General features: G+C 32.9%; 2 pseudogenes; one reads left to right on the top strand and one right to left on the bottom strand.

Moving 5' to 3' along the window:
* Positions 1-71: 71 nt before the first annotated feature.
* LOC125863610 (ethylene-responsive transcription factor CRF4-like) lies at positions 72-578 on the bottom strand (annotated as a pseudogene).
* A 4112-nt stretch (positions 579-4690) lies between these two features.
* On the top strand, positions 4691-5240 carry LOC125859109 (ethylene-responsive transcription factor CRF6-like; annotated as a pseudogene).
* The last annotated feature ends 7745 nt before the right edge of the window (positions 5241-12985 follow it).

Genomic DNA, 12985 nt, shown 5'->3' with positions numbered 1-12985 from the left:
ACTTGAGAAATCGGGTCGTGACATTGAACCAATCAAGTTTAACTAAAATATGGATCTGCCTTTTGTCTTCCTTATTGGTGGCACGGTCTTGATGTGGTTGATTCCTTGGTGGCTCGAGAATGGTTGTCAAAGCATTAGAACCTCTTATTTCAATGGTTGTCTTGTCATATGCAAAAGCAGCTTCTATAGCAGTCTCAAAAGTTCCCAACCAACGTCGAACATTCTTTCTTCCATCTTGAATCTCTGCTCCCCACCTTCCCGATTCTCGCCGTCTAACTCCCCTGTACTTCTTTACATTTTCAGGGAGTAGTTTGGTATCTTTCTTCTCTTTGGACGACGTTCTTTTTTAAAAGACCTTGGTCTTTCCCTTTTCAATGATGATTTCGTGAAATATTTTTTTACGTCGCTTGGACTTCTCTCATTGAAGATTTTCCTCATCATCACTAGATGAGTCTGTGGCATTACTATCCAGCATGTAAATACGTACAAGATTTTTTTACCCTAACAATTTTTGAAGATTTTTTGACTGCCGCATTTCTTTTAAGCTCATCCTTGGAGGTCATTGCTTCAGGAAAAGAGAACAAAAAAAAAAGAACGAAAATTCCATCAGACCAGACATGCATACACTTCATTTATGTTCATTTATTTGTTCTAGTTTTAATTTGGCACATAATTTAAGAAAATAAAGAAGAATTTTGAATCTTATAGTCTTAAGCCTAAGGTATGTAGAATATAACGAAATGTCATTTAATTTAGTGAGTTCTTAACGTGGAAAGTTATAATTAAAGAGTTGTCAAAAAGGCAATAAACATCTCTTTTTAAACAGATTAAAAAAGACAGTAACAGTAAGACAAATAAATTGAAATAGAGGCTAAAAAATCATGTCCCTAAATTTTTTATCCCTAGTCACAAATGAAGACTACAAAATTTATTTAAAATGAGTCTTTTTTAGCCCTTAAAAAACTTTTTTTAGTTTTATGACTTTATAAGAGATCTTCGTCTCTATACATAAGAGATCTTCACTTTTACATATAAGAGATTTTAAATGGTCATTTTATTTTATTCAATTTGTAATAGGGTGAGAGATCTCACTTCTTCGAATGTTTACACCCACTCACTTATATTATATATTCTTAAAAAGAACTAGAAAACCATTTTTCCTAAACTCGCTTAAAATTCTAGAATTTTCTTTTGTTAAGTTATTTCTCTAGATTTTCAAATAGAAAATTTTCCACACAATTAGGATGTCATAAATCCATCAATGAATTTCATATAGTTCAAAAGATAAATTGTTAAAAAAAAAAAACAAAATCAAACCTAAAACAGTAGAATCTATTCATATATAAGTTTTAAAATATGCTTGTAGAAGCACACAAAGAAACGAAGAAATTAGATTTTTTTGTCTTCTTACAATTTGAATTAAAAAAAATTATGCATATTTAGCTTGTCTGAACTCATTTCCGTAAAGCCATATAGACTATTTAATTTATTAGCAACAACCAAATTATACTATACTTAAATGTTTCCCGCAGTTCTTTTCCTAGATCGCCCCACACCTTACCTCACTCAGAATTCGCCCAAGCGTAGCCTAGCCTGAAATTTACAACTCTTCAAACCAACACTTTTCTCCCTTAATTTCTTTCACTAAAGGTTCCCTCATAACGATCGAGAGGGTCGCTACACATACACTTCATTTATGTGACACAATCAAAATTTTGAAAGTCAAAACAAGTTCTAGGCACAATTTTTACATACATGTTTTGAATTTTTACATCTAAAAAATTTGAAAAAATTATTTTCTTCTATTCAAATTATGAAAAGCAAGAGATCTCATATCCAACTTAAAATTCTAGCTTCTCTTTTGTTAGGTCATTTCTCTAGAATTTCAAATTTTAAATAGAAAACTTCCACATATTAAGGATGTCATAAATCCATTAATGAATTTCATATAGCTCAAAAAATAAAATGCTCAGAGACGAGAAGACCTAAAGCAATAGAATATACACATACAAAAGTCTTAAAATATGCTCGTAGGAGCACACATAGAAACAAGTAAATGTGATCTCTTCTATTTTTATAATTTGAATAAAACAATTCAAACGTTTTTTATGTAAAAATTAAACTTATTTTTCTGCCATAAAAACTCACATGTCAAACACAAATAATTACTTCAAAAATATAACTGATATCCCCAACAAAATAAAAAAGCTAAGAATTGAGCATAGCTTGAAAAGATAGAATGTAATTAGCACCAAAATTATTGAATTTTTTGTACTTTATATTAATTTTTAGTGCTCAATTTTTAATAATCATAAAAAGATAAGTCTCGCACTATATTAGTATATTTTTTATATTTTATTAAGTTAAAATATAATTTTTAGTATGCAGTAGTCATTATGTTTATGTAGATTAAAATTTAAAGAAATCATTTAATAAAGCAATAATAAAAATTTAATTATTTTGATGATCTTATTAACTTAGGAGTTATAATTTCACTTGATTAGTTAATAGTGATAATTAATCCTTGATACTTTTGATCATTGAGTTACCTAATAAATCAAAACAATAATAAAGTAATAAACCAATAATTATCAACTAACACGTATTAAGTATTAATTAATAATAATAACTTATAAGTAGTAACTGGAAAGTAAAATTGTAATAATAATCTTAACTAAAAAGTAAAATTAAAATAACAATAATCTGGCTAGCATTTTCAGAGAAATAATAAATTAATAACTAATAATAATAATTTATATGAGTAATATTATAATAATAATAATAATAATAATAACAATAATAATAATAATAATAATCTTATTAGCACTTTAAGAAAAATAATAAATTAATAATTAATAAAAATAACTAATGGAATAACTAATAAGTGATATCGTAGAGAAATGAGAATTAATGAGTTTTGAGAAAGTTGAAATTAAATATTAAATTCCTGAAAGTTAAAAGAGTAGAGAAATTGAGAGAATATGGAAAAATATTTATAGATTAATGGAGAGTTTTTTTTTTTGGAAGAAACTTTAATAAAATACGAGATTAGATTTCTGATTTTTGTAAGCTTTAGTCGCCCCACATAGGTCAAAAAATTGACAAAGAGATTCTCTAAAGTTTGTGCCTTCAACAAATATTTCTTTGTCTTGGACTAGTTTAATTTGGGCTTCTACTGATTTGGGATGATTTTAGATCGACCCGATTCCATACGATTGACACCCTTAGTTTCAATTATATAAAAAGACCATCAAAATGTAAAATAATTAACAACAACGCAAAAAATTAAAACTTCTTATTTGTGTGAGAGTTCTTGAGTTTCTCTTTCAGGTATGTTTAATTTTCATCTTCTTTATGGAATGTGACATGTGAGTTTCTTGCTTTCATTTGAAATCATTTTTTAATCTTTTACAAAAAAAAAAATTAATTTTATGTCCTTTTATAAAATATATTCATTTTTTTTTACACATATGAGATCTGAAAAGAATATTTTATTTTATTCAAATCATAAGAAGACAAGATATCACTTTTTTTTTCTATATATGCTTCTACAAACGCATTTAAAACTTATATATGCTTTAGATCTGTTTGTGTTTGAGCATTTTATCTTTTGAACTATATGAAACTCATGTTGGACTGTATGAATTTTTTTTATTTCTAAAGAAATAACATAACAAAAGTATCATGTTGGGAGCGCCACTCCCGAATGGGCCCTGCAGAGTGTGATCCGAATTTAGTCGAAGCTCCAATGTGGGTTCTGGACACCGAGTGGGAATCCAAAAAAAAAAAAACATAACAAAAGTGAATCTAGGATTTTAAGTGAGCTTGAGAGAGATAATTTTCTAGACCTTTCCAAAATTATTTTTACTTTTATAGAATTTTTATAAATAAGAGATTTTATAGTTTTAAAAGATCTTCATTTTTATACATATGAAAATTTAAAAATAACATTTTTTTGTATTTAAATTGTTAAAAGGACAAGATATCTTATTTCATGTAAATTCTGAAGTCTTTCATTTGGGAAAGTGGATATAAATTTCGGGAGAAATTATTTTCCAACCTTATACAAATTTCTTTCAGTTTAATAACCTTTTTTTATAAGAGATCTACATTCTTTACACCTAAGAAATGTGAAAAGACAATTTTTTTTAAAAAAATGATAAAAAGGTAAGATAACTCATTTCCTTTCGAGGGAATTTAGTACAATTGTCACAAAGGTATGTCCATCCTTGAAATAGTGTCTCTATTACAATTTATATGGATATTTAACATTTCGAGAGTCAAAATTTTCAAATTGTGTTGGTAAATTCAGGTATGAAATCTATAAGGTTTTCAAAATAAAATTATATATATTCAAAAATTATGTAAAAATTACTATAAGTCAAGTAATTGACAATTCAAAATATTTGAAAGTTGTATGACAAAAGTCACGGTCAAAACTTGTTTGACTCTAAAAACTCAAAGAGCCACTTAAATTGAGGCTAAGAAAATATTTTTTTCACTTCCTTTTTATCCTTATGATATGGAATTTCGGAGTTGACAGTTTGAATTTAATTTGTTTATTTTCTTAAACTTTGTGCTAGGTCAAAATCAGACAATCAAGTTGACAGAGAGAGTACATAAATAAAAATAATTTGATTATTAATGAATTGTATATACATGCCTGATTGAATGGACTTTTTCTGATTTTTTATTTGTTCTCTTTCATGAAGCAATGGCTTCCAAAGATGAACTTCACGAAAATGAGGTAGTCAAAAAACACTCAAAAATTGTCAGAGGAAAAAAAAGCAACTTAATGGGTGGCTGTTCTATTGTCTTGCCACGTGTTGTACGTATTTACATAACAGGCAATGACGCCACAGACTCATCTAGTGATGAGGAGGAAAATCTTCAAGGAGAGAAGTCCAAATGACATAAAAGGATTTGTAAAGAAATTATCATCAGAAATGGAAAAATCAAGGTCACTTCAAAGATGATATCGTCCAAAGAAAAAAAAGAAACAGAACTTTTCCAAGAAAATGTAAAGAAGTATAGGGGAGTTAAGACAGTAAAAATGGGGAAGATGGGTTGCAGAGATTCGAGATGTAAGAACGAATAAACGATGTTGGTTGAAAAGTTTTGACACTGCGCTAAAAGTTGCTTTGGCTTAAGACAGGGCAGCCATTGAAATAAAAGGTGCTAATGTTGTGACAAATATTATCGAGCCACTACCGAAGGAAAGCAACCCCATCCACCAATAAGGAAGACAAAAGGCATGCAGATCCATGTATGTTTAGTTACTATTAGTGTAGGGGCATTTTAATATTATAAGAATGTTTTATTTTAGCATTGATCGTTTGCCCCTAAGTCAGTCATTACTCCCTCTATTCATTATTGCATTAGAATATGCATTGGTTGACTTTCATTTGTTGTAGAATGGTGGGAGTTAATGGAAATTATTTTGCTGCCGTTTGGACCATTAAGTTGGTGCATTACTCCATAGAGTAATTGCATATGTTACTAATTTCTTGGTGCAATTGCAGCAGATTCAGCCGTTGGTGGCTGTTAGCTTTTTTATCCCATTACTTCTTACTCTTTATTCCTCCATGACACCTTGTAACCTATGTAACTCCTAAGACCATTATCTTCACTATTTACTACACCATTATCTTCCTACTCATTGCTAGGAAGACTTCCTCTAGTATAAATAGTGGTGGTCTTCATTTGGTTTGGGAGACATAAGATACACAAGAAAATATAGAGTGCATAAGGTTTGTCAAAAAGAGAGTTCTTATTAGTTAAAGGGAGGTGTTTCTTTTGTGGAGCTTTGGACTCAACTCTTGTCCAGAGTTGTTGAGTTATATTTTGTGATTAGGCTGTTGTATCCTGGAGGGGACAAGTCAAGAAGGACTATTGCTGGACCGGTGAAAACATTTGCTGCAGTGGGCTTGAATCTCCTTAAAGAGAGCGAGATATCCGCGCCTCAGCCTGAAGAGATTTATTTCTTCATTTTTTATTTTCAATTGTAATCTTGTATTTTTGTTATCTTGTAAGTTTTCACTAACAATTTTAAGGAGATTCAACATGACTACAATTGAAAAAACCGCGGATGTCAAGATGGGAGACCTTAACAAGCCATTTCGGTTCAATGGTAACCATTTTAAGAGATGGAAGGGTAAAGTACTTTTCTACTTGAGTCTTCTCAATGTTTCTTATGTGTTAACTGAGAAGAATCCTAATAAAGTAGACATCACCTCTATGAATGATGATGAAACTATTTCTCATCTAGAGAAAGTGGAAAAGTACGATGGTGATTCCTATAAGTGTCGGTATTATATTCTTAATTGTCTATCTGATAATTTTTATGATTATTATGATAGAACTTACTCTAGTGCAAAGAAAATTTGGAAAGCGTTGCAGAGTAAGTATGATACCGAAGAGGCTGGAGCGAAAAAATATGCGGCTAGTAGATTTTTTCGTTTCCAAATGGTGGACAACAAATCAGTGGTAGACCAAGCTCAAGACTTTATAATGATTGTTGGAGAGCTAAGGTCCGAGGAGGTAAAAATTGGAGATAACCTTATTGTTTGTGGCATAGTAGATAAACTTCCACCTTCTTGGAAGGAATTTCAAAAAACTATGCGCCACAAACAAAAGGAAACCTCTCTTGAAACCTTGATAATGAAAATCCGCATGGAAGAAGAGGCAAGGGGCCAAGATGCACTTTTACAAACAGAAGAGAACAACATCACAACGAAGGTAAATTTAATTACTTCAAATAATGCTACTCCTGAATCTCACAAAAATACTTCTTTGAAGCCTAAGAAGAAAAAATTCAAGAAAAATAATGGTAGACCTCCCAAGAAAAATAATGGTGAAAATAACCAAGCACAAAATCAACAAGTTCAAGACAAAGGACCGTGCTTTGTTTGTGGCAAGAGTGGGCATATTGCTCGATTTTGCAGATTCCGGAAACGTGGTCCTAACCCTCAGGCAAACGTTACCGAAGAACCTTTTGTGGCGGTGATTACCGACATAAACATGGTTGAGAATGTTGATGGATGGTGGGCTGATTCTGGTGCAAACCGTCATGTCTGTTATGACAAAGACTGGTTTAAGAAATATACTCATTTTGAGGAGCCCAAAACCATCATGCTTGGTGATGCTCACACTACTCAAGTGCTTGGAAAGGGAGATGTTGAATTGTGTTTTACTTCTGGAAGGGTATTAACTTTGAAAGATGTACTTTATACTCCTTCTATGAGGAAAAATTTGATGTCTAGTTTTCTTCTTAATAAAGCAGGCTTTAAACAGATTATTGAATCTGATCAATATGTAATAGTGAAGAAGGGTATTTTTGTGGGAAAGGGGTATGCATGTGATGGGATGTTCAAATTGAATGTTGAAATGAATAAAACTTCTACTTCTGTTTACATGCTTTCTTCTACCAATTTTTGGCATGCTCGTTTGTGTCATATTAATGATCGTTATGTTGGAATCATGAGTAGTTTAGGATTAATTCCAATGATTAAAAAGAATTTTGAAAAGTGTGAGGCTTGTAGTAAAGCCAAAATCACTAAAAGGCCTCATTTTCAAGTTGAAAGAAAAACTGATTTGTTAGAATTAGTTCATACTGATATTTGTGAACTTGGTGGAATTTTAACTCGTGGAGGTAATAGATATTTTATCACTTTCATTGATGATTTTTCTAAGTTTACATATGTTTACTTGATGAAAAATAAAAGTGATGCTTTTGAAAATTTCAAAACTTATCTCCATGAGGTTGAAAATCAGTTTGGAAGAAAAATAAAAAGAATTAGAAGTGATAGAGGCCGTGAATATGAGTCAAATGAGTTTAATTCTTTTGTTAGATCATTGGGAATAATTCATGAAACTACTCCTCCTTACTCTCCTTCATCTAATGGAGTAGCGGAAAGGAAAAATAGAACTTTGGTTGAATTGACTAATGCCATGCTTATTGAGTCACATGCACCTTTAAATTTTTGGGGTGAAGCTATTTTAACTGCTTGTTATGTGTTGAATCGTGTGCCTCATAAAAAGTCTAAATTGACACCTTTTGAATTGTGGAAAGGTTACAAGCCAAGTTTGGGATATCTAAGAGTTTGGGGTTGTCTAGCCTTTGTGAGGCTAATGGATCCCAAGATTACAAAGTTGGGTAAGAAAGTTACTACTTGTGCTTTTCTTGGTTATGCTTCAAATAGTACAGCCTATAGATTTTTTAATCTTGAAGATAATATTGTGATAGAATCGGGTGATGCTATTTTTCATGAGAATAAATTTCCTTTTGATTCTAAAAATAGTGGGGGTCAAAGGATTGAACAAAATATTTTGTCACTACCTAGTTCTTCTACTTCTACTTTGAAAAATAAAGAAGTTGATGATTTTGAGTTAAGAAGAAGTAAAAGAGCTAGAGTAGAAAAAGATTTTGGTCCTGATTTTTATGTGTTTAATGTTGGAGATGACCCTCTCACTTTGAAAGAAGCATTATCTTCACATGATTCTATTTTTTGGAAAGAGGCTGTAAATGATGAAATGGAATCACTAATTTCTAATAAAACTTGGAAGTTAGTTGATTTACCACCGGGTTGTAAAACTATTGGTTGCAAATGGGTCTTAAGAAAAAAATTGAAACCGGATGGATCTATTGATAAATACAAGGCTAGGCTAGTTGCAAAAGGTTTTAAACAACTAGAAGGCCTAGAATTTTTTGATACTTTTTCACCGGTAACAAGAATTACATCCATAAGACTTTTAATTGCTATGGCTGCAATTTTTGATTTGCAAATTCATCAAATGGATGTAAAAACTGCTTTTTTAAATGGAGACCTAAATGAGGAAATTTATATGGATCAACCCGAGTCTTTTGTTGAAGCAGGCCAAGAAAGCAAAGTATGTAAACTTACTAAATCCCTATATGGCTTGAAACAGGCACCTAAGCAATGGCATGAAAAGTTTGATTCCTGCATGATTGAAAATGGTTTTAAAACAAATGAGTGTGATAAGTGCATATATCATAAGTCTTGGAATAATTCACATGTGATTATTTGCCTATATGTTGATGATTTGTTGATCTTTGGCTCTAACATGAATGTTATTGATGAAGCTAAGAATATTCTTAGAAGCCATTTTGATATGAAAGATCTTGGTGAGGCAAATGTTATTCTTGGAATAAAAATTACAAGAACATGTGATGGAATTTTCCTTGACCAGTCACATTATGTTGAGAAAATATTGAAAAAATATAACTTTCTTGATTGCAAGCATGTTGCAACTCCTTTTGATTCAAGTGTTCACTTATTTCCTGTTGAAAGTGAAAATGATGTAATAAATCAAAAGGAATATGCTAGCATAATCGGAAGTTTGAGGTATGTGACTGATTGCACTAGGCCTGATATTGCATATGCAGTAGGAGTACTTGGCAGGTTTACAAGCAAGCCAGGTAATGAACATTGGCATGCTGTAAAAAGAGTTATGAGATATTTAATTGGAACAAAAAATTGTGGTTTGTTCTATAAAAAATATCCTGCTGTACTTGAAGGCTTTTGTGATGCAGATTGGAACACTTTATCAGGTGATTCATGTTCTACCACTGGTTATGTCTTTACTTTAGGTGGTGGTGCTGTTTGTTGGAGATCAAAAAAGCAAACTATTATTGCTAACTCTACCATGGAGGCTGAACTAATTGCTTTAGCTTCAGCTAGTGAGGAAGCGAATTGGTTAAGAGATTTGTTATTTCAAATACCTTATTTTGAAAAACCAATTCCTCCTATTTTAATTCATTGTGATAGCACCGCTGCGATTGGTAGAGTTCAAAACCGTTATTATAACGGTAAATCCAGACCTATAAGGAGGAAGCATAGTAATGTAAGATCGTATTTGACAAATGGTACCATTAATGTTGATTATGTCAAATCTTGTGATAATCTTGCAGATCCTCTTACTAAGGCCTTACCAAGAGAAAAGGTCTGGAGCACATCGAGGGGGATGGGATTGAAGCCTATAAATCCTTGAGTCATATATGAGGAAACCCAACCTGGAGACTAGAGATCCTATAACCAGGTTCAAACGGAAAAACTAATCATATGATGACTTGTTGTGAAAAAATGCACTATCTTTTTATTCCTTCCCTATGATGTGAGTGCATTGTTTCCTGTAGTTTGTGAAGGTTGAGTTGATAAAACTCTTAATGAATATCTGTAGCCCGTATGGGTGGAGTGTTAAGCTTACAGGAGCACTCTCGACAGATTTCACCTATGTGATGTGTGGAAGTAGGTCGTTTCTTATGAGAATTGAGTTTATTCTCAAAAGCACTCATGAAACCGGGATAGCACATGGCCATAACGTGTTGGCTTTAAAGCTTATGTCAACACCTTGATTATTATGTGTGGACATTGATATTTTATTTCCCTCAAGCAATCATAGTTCAAGTCTGAGACCACTACGACTCTGGAGTAAAAGTTATTGATTCACTAAGTGGAGGTTCAATGCAGAGCACACCTTCATTATGCATAATAGTCTTCCTTCAGCTAATAGACTCTCTTAACTAATATTAATATGAGTGGGGGATTATTAGTGTAGGGGCATTTTAATATTATAAGAATGTTACATTTTAGCATTGATTGTTTGCCCCTAAGTCAGTCATTACTCCCTCTATTCATTATTGCATTAGAATATGCATTGGTTGACTTTCATTTGTTGTAGTATGGTGGGAGTTAATGGATATTATTTTGCTGTCGTTTGGACCATTAAGTTGGTGCATTACTCCATAGAGTAATTGCATATGTTACTAATTTCTTGGTGCAATTGCAGCAGATTCAGCCGTTGGTGGCTGTAAGCTTTTTTATCCCATTACTTCTCACTCTTTATTCCTCCATGACACCTTGTAACCTATGTAACTCCTAAGACCATTATCTTCACTATTTACTACACCATTATCTTCCTACTCATTGCTAGGAAGACTTCCTTTAGTATAAATAGTGGTGGTCTTCATTTGGTTTGGGAGACATAAGATACACAAGAAAATATAGAGTGCATAAGGTTTGTCAAAAAGAGAGTTCTTATTAGTTGAAGGGAGGTGTTTCTTTTGTGGAGCTTTGGACTCAACTCTTGTCCAGAGTTGTTGAGTTATATTTTGTGATTAGGCTGTTGTATCCTGGAGGGGACAAGTCAAGAAGGACTACTGCTGGACCGGTGAAAACATTAGCTGCAGTGGGCTTGAATCTCCTTAAAAAGAGCGAGATATCCGCGCCTCAGCCTGAAGAGATTTATTTCTTCATTTTTTATTTTCAATTGTAATCTTGTATTTTTGTTATCTTGTAAGCTTTCACTAACAGTTACTTTATTGGTTCAACTTTCCATAGGTTTATCCATTTCACCTTTGAAATTTTGAGTTCAAAAGTTGAATGTTTAGTAGTTGAAAGACATGAATGTATATAAAAAGGTTTCGTTAGGGGGTAGAGTCCGGGGGCTAGCCTCATATCTTCTTCCCCTTATTGGTAGAAGTATTTAGTAATAACATATAATTTTTACCATTTGTTGCTTCATCTTGCTTTGTATCTTAATATTTTACTGCCATATTTTTTTCTTATGGAAATTTCGTTTTCCTAATAACTTCTCTTTTGAGTTGTTGGTCATTGTAATTAATCTTTCTTCACAAAATGAAAGAAAGGTTAGTGTATATTTTATTACCTTCTCCATACTCCATACTCTATGTAATGACCCTCCAGGTCATTTTTAAATTAAAGAATTCTTTCCCTCGTATAGAGCATTCCTGTAGCGACCCCAAGTCATTTATGACTTGCTGGCACTGACTGTTCGGTCGCCTGGTCGTTCGTTTGGGTTTTAGGCCCCTTTCCCTATTTTGGAGATTTTATAACTTGAAAAGTTGACTTTGGTCAATCTTCTTGGAAGACATGCTCAGATGAAAATTCCGACAGCTAGGTTAGCTTCGGAATATCGATTTTGGTCTAGAACGACCCTTTGTTCACTTTCCGAGGCTTTAGATGGCAGTTGTGGAATCTGGCTCAAAACGATACTGGGTGTGGGACCCACTTTTCATTGAAGCGATCTCCAAATGGAAATTTCGCCTTCACCGTTGAGTCCGAAATATCATTTTCAATCAGATTCCATATATGGTTTGTATTTTTCCGACTCCGAACGAGTCCGGAACATCGAAATTTAACTTTGAAGGGTTGTAGAATTCTAACGCGGCGGATGGAAATCTGGAAATTTCCAGATTTTAGGACGAATTTCGTCCATTATTTCTTTCACATCTTCAACATAAGATTTCTCCTCCATTTTAAGCCCGAATTAAGTGATTCAAAAGGCTAACTTCAAGAGAATTTCATGGGGAATCTAGAGGTGATCTCGGGAACGCAAGGGGAGGCTTCGTTTGAGGTAAGAAATCGATTTTAGCTACTGCTAGGGTGATTTTCGGAATGAATGGTTGTTGAATTTTGAAATGTGAGATCTTGATCATCTTAGGTCCGTTTTGAGTCATTCTTGAGGCTAACTTGTAGAGTTTTTCGCAAGGATCGTCGTGGTATAATCTATTTGGGTTGGAAGGGTCTCGTATTTTCAGAAATGGGTGATCAAGGGGCTACTAGTGTTAATTGTTGTGGCTGATTTGCTATGTTTTAGGCATCTGTTTGTGCTAAATTTTGGGGTATTAGTTTAGTAAGGTATTTGGGACGTTTTCACGGATTTGTTTTCGGGATTCCAATTGTGGGTCCCACAATCCCGTTTTAGACCCGATTTTGGGTCCGTGTCCGAAAAATATAATTTTAGTGTCAATATATTCGTAATGACGAGGTGATTAACCTTTTGTTAGTGGGGAAGCATTTGGAAACCGTTCGGAGGGGAAAAGTTTCGGTACCGTGAGTTGGAGCACGCGTGGTCGGCTTTCAGGTAGGCTATGGCTTTCCCTCGTGAGATTGAGCATGTTTAGGCAATTGTTTATTGATTTGCTTGAGTATGGAGGGGTTCG

Source organism: Solanum stenotomum, chromosome 1 (genome assembly GCF_019186545.1).
Source record: "Solanum stenotomum isolate F172 chromosome 1, ASM1918654v1, whole genome shotgun sequence".
Classification (NCBI taxonomy): Eukaryota; Viridiplantae; Streptophyta; class Magnoliopsida; order Solanales; family Solanaceae; genus Solanum; species Solanum stenotomum.
This window is presented reverse-complemented; position numbering and strand designations above follow the sequence as displayed.